General features: G+C 35.3%; 1 protein-coding gene across 3 annotated transcripts in view; it reads left to right on the top strand.

The window, feature by feature from the left end:
* Positions 1-3,669: 3,669 nt before the first annotated feature.
* LOC108967896 (cGMP-dependent protein kinase 1) overlaps positions 3,670-4,760 on the top strand; it is a 28,068-nt gene continuing 26,977 nt past the window's right edge. Inside the window, exon 1 of one of the 3 annotated variants that reach the window (XM_018931561.1) lies at positions 3,670-3,732. The gene's annotated coding sequence lies outside the window, so the exon portion shown is untranslated. Of the gene's footprint in view, positions 3,733-4,610; positions 4,630-4,760 lie in introns of those variants that run through there. The other 2 variants (XM_018931562.1, XM_018931563.1) reach the window with 2 other exon arrangements.

Consider the following 4,760-nt stretch of genomic DNA (forward strand, 5'->3'; position numbering starts at 1 on the left):
TTTCGAGGTAAAAACACTAAATTGGGAAGAATTAAATGGAGTTTCGCATTGTGTTGTCCTCTTCCCGTTGCTTTTTAACTTCTACATCTCGAAACTTCATCAACTACCAGAGGGAATTTATATCACCTTATACGCTGATGATTACACAATAATGAAATCGCTGAATGAAATCGTACTCATGTGCTCAAAAGTTAAACGGCTTACTCTCCAACTTTTCTCGCTTCCTCGCTGCACGGAACCTAACGCTCTCCCCCACTAAAACCACAGCGACTATAATCCGTAATTGGACGAAGGAGTACAGACTTGATCTCAATATTGCAGTCGATGACGTTAAAATTCCGACTGTCAACTTCTTCACTCCTCAAACGACCGCGCTTATTCACAAATTACAGAGCCGCAATAAAATCCTCAAGTCGCTAGCCGTAGCACTTGATAAAAGCAACATACAAGGCCATCGGCCGGCCGGTCCTTAACTATGCCGCAACAATATTGTCGCCTAGAAGCAGTAAAACGCAGACTAGGAAGCTTCAGACACATCATCGGACTCCAATGGGATGCCTCTACATATATGCCTGACATCGAAGATTTGCACACTGAGGCCCATGCCCCATGCTCCATCTAAAAAACATAATGAACTATTCTCCATGCAGTTTCTGATGTAGTGCTCTTGTAGAAATCATTCCTGCAGTCAACAGACAACAATACGCCGACCAGACATCGGACGTAACACTTCACATTTGGCACTCCTCTCCCTATCCCACCAACAAACCAAGTCAATACCTACTAAATTTTAGCTTAGAAAATAAAGATTCAAAATACTATCGAATACCCGTAAATTCTCAATTATTTATATCAGCATTACTATAATTAATTATAATTACTTTCAAAACTTGCCTATTCACCATTATGTCCACCAGTCTTATCAGCGCCGTCACATATACTACGTATGAATGTATGTGTCTATGGAAGTGTCTGGTAGCAAGCATGTCAACATTAAAAATCAATTAACGGCAAACGAATTTCGCATAATTTACAAGCCAAGAAGTGACAGAGAAAGAAAAACGAGAATATAAGAAAAACAACAACAAATTACGAATGAGCAGCAGCAAAAAGCAGAGGCACAGGTGAAATTAAATGAGCATCTCCAAAGCATTTTTGTTTGTTAAGTACTTAAGTGTTTGCGTAGCCGACAATTACATTAGCTGAAACTTATTTTTAAATTATTTTCTGGAAAAGTGCAGCTCACTATTATAAGTTTCAATAATTCTTCTGTTTTCTAGTGTAATTCTTTAGAAATATTTATAAAAATTCATTTGACTAAATGTTGAAAAAGAACTTGAGACCCAGCATTCATTATTGGATAATTTTCGACCAAATAGACCGCAACCAGCTCGCAGTGAAGAAAATATGACAGTTGTAGCTGAGAGTGTACACGGACCGCGGAGAGTCGATGCGCCGTCGTTCGCAAACTCTCGGACTGAGGTAGGGAACTTGGCGCATTGTACTTGCAGATCTTAAATTGAAGAACTGAATATTATCCACAGACATCGATATGATTAACCAAAAGCTTTTGGGAGCTTGTTTAAGAGGTTCATTTGAAACCTGCTTATAGTCTCTGACTTGGTACCATGTGATTACTATCTAACTCAGGTCAGCTGAAAAGCTTGAAAGATACATGGCACTACAAGCATCTTAAAACTAATTAGCTTCAACCAATAAAAGACGTATGTATAAATTTGACAGCTGTCGGATCATTAGTTTGCGATTTATATCATTTTGAGTACAGCTACTTTATTTATTATGAAGAAATCGATAGAAAGAAGTTTCGTGGTTTGATACAATTTTGCTTCTTGAAGGGAAAAAATACAGTTGAAGTACAAATTGCCTGGATGACGGGTTTCCGGACACCGAACCAGAAAAATCAACCATCAAGGATTGGTATTTTGACTTTACAGTCGCTGAGATGAGCAGTTATGACTATGCAGTGGGCGCCCAAAAGATTTTGTAAGAAAACATCAAGATAATTTTGGAAGCCTCGAAAGTGAAGTTGTTGGAGATAGCAAGCACTACAAAGATATCAACTGAATGTGCATATATATCGTTCACGAATATTTGGGTATGAGAAAGCTCTATGCAAGGTGGATGATGCGCGAGTCCACTTTTGAACAAAACCAATGACGAGTTGATGATTTGGAGTAGTATGTGGAGGTATTCAAGCGTAATAAGCCCGAGCTTTGGCTTGTGCTTGGAATAATTTTAATTGACTACCTTAGAAAGGGAAGAGTCATCAACAGCGATTATTACATAGCATTATTGAAACGTTTGAAGGAAAATATCGCCGAAAAACTGTCGTATTTGAAGAAAATGAAAGCGCTGTTTCATCAGTTTCGCAAGTCAGTGAAAACGATAGCAGAAAGAAAGAAACCCATGAATTGGGTTCGAACTGCTTCCGCAATAATCGCATTCACCAGATTTGGCTACCAGCGACTATTTCCTGTTCTCAGATCACAAAATAATGCTCGCTTGGAAGAAAATTTTCGTAGAATGAATACGTGAGCGCTGAAACTGAGGTTTATTTTGTAGCAAAAAACAAATCGTACTACAAAAATGGTATCGAAAAGTCAGAAGCTCGCTATAATCATTGTATCACGCTCCAAGAGAACTACTATATGTTGAATAAAAAAAGAGTTTTGCCAACAAAATATATTTTACTATGGTGGCTGAGGACTTTTCTATCGATCTGTTTGTTGCTCGCGAAAAATCAAATTCAAGAGAAGCTTGTAAAGGTATACCAAACGAACACAAAGCGAATATATATATATTTAAAATGTAATATAAATGCATCATTTCACACAAATTTAATAAATTAAAAAAATATTAATAAAATTCAATCAAGAATACTTAATTAATATAAATACAGCAACGTATGAGAAAAATTTACACAACAAAACAATTGAGGCGAACTTATCAATTAATAACGGTAATTTTCTGCGCCCACACAAGTCGTTATATATATTTATATATATCTGAATGTATAAAATATATATAGGCGTGTATGGAAGCGCATAAAGCTAATAACAATTCACAATGTGACGCGACCTACTCACAATTAACACCTTTAAATCCCACTACAAAGCCAATAAGAGCAATTACTATCAACGCTTGACACTGAATTTATAAATATATATATATATTTATTAATGTGTGCATACCAGACATTTATATATAAAAAAACGTATATATGTATATAAATAGCCAGACAGTGCAACCAGCGCACCTGTATGATTGCCTTCATTTCTGTATGTGTGTGCACATGTGTTTGTAAGAGCTTACGCAGTCGCCTGTAACAATAAGAAATGATTCTAAATGGTAAAAAATGCTTCCGCACGTACGCGGCCATATAAAAATCCGTACAGTACCCCGCCCACCTGCGCCAATTTCGCAACGTCCGCCCAACACTCTTACACCTGCACAAACACATTTAGGCGACAATTAATTGGAACTGCTCGCTAGACCTACCCGGCCTAGGGAGGGTGTTAGCGGCGTTAACGGTTGGCACTTAGCACGCTCACATGCCGGCTAGCTCGCTCTCATTCTCACTCACCCATTTCGCGTAAATTGCCAATTTAAATTGGCCACATTAAATTAGTCGAGTTATCAGCCTCCATGCGGACGGAGGGTTTGTGACCGAAACGGTGCCAAAGGTGTTGCACTCGTGCGCTCATATGAAAGGTAACGGTGGTGCGTGGCGTGAAAAGAAAATCAAAGTGCTAAATGGCGTAACAAAAACAAAATTAACGCTGTGCTTTGAAGGCAAATTCGCGCTTCCGGTGCGCTTGCGGATGTTCAAAGTGTTTTACTAGTGTCCGTTAGAGGAAACTAAGTGATTTAATGGTGATTTTCTCAGTTGTGGAAAATTATAAAAGCAAAGAAATTAGTGATGAAATTTTTTCACCAACTAAAATAATTTATCAAAAAATACAAAAATAACAAAAAAGAATTCTTTTACCTAAAAAAATTTTATAAATTAATTTTATAAATTGAATATATAAATTTATAAATTTTTTTCGAATTTGTACTATTGTAAAAAAATTATAATAATATAATATAATAACATATTCTGCCTAAAAATATACAAACGAAAATATTCCACATTATAAGTTATAATAACTTAATAATGATAAAATAGTTCTATAAATAGCAAAAATATTTCAAATTAAAAATATTTGAAAATGAAAACACAAGTGATTTCATAACTCCAAAACCGCTAAAACCAACAAAAATATTTCGCTGCTAACAAAGTTTACTTACAATGTATGACACTTATCTTTCAAAATGCCATAAGAACATTGGGCTTGTATGTGTCTAGGCGTATACTGTTCGATAAGAATTTCTATGTTAGTGCCTAAATATGAATATTTTACTTATCAGCACCAGCTTGAGCGTGTTTAGGTAATACAAAAATTTACAAATAACAAAGTGCAAAGAAAATAATAAAAAATAGAAATTCACTCAACCGTTCAAAAAGCGTAAAAAGCAATTACAAGCGAAACAGCTAAGAAAATAAAACAACTGAGTAAACGAAAGTGTTTAAATAAATGTTTACGAGCAAAGCAATTGGAAGTAAAAGTAAAAAAATATGAAAACAAATTAAAAAATCAATTTAGTTAAAAAATATTGAAAATATATTGACCAATTATTTTAACAAATACCAATCTTACATATTAGCATAAAATTTAATATAAAAAACACACTTCAAA

The sequence above is a fragment of the Bactrocera latifrons genome, unplaced genomic scaffold (genome assembly GCF_001853355.1).
Source record: "Bactrocera latifrons isolate USDA-ARS-PBARC rearing strain unplaced genomic scaffold, ASM185335v1 scaffold_2, whole genome shotgun sequence".
NCBI classification, from domain to species: Eukaryota; Metazoa; Arthropoda; class Insecta; order Diptera; family Tephritidae; genus Bactrocera; species Bactrocera latifrons.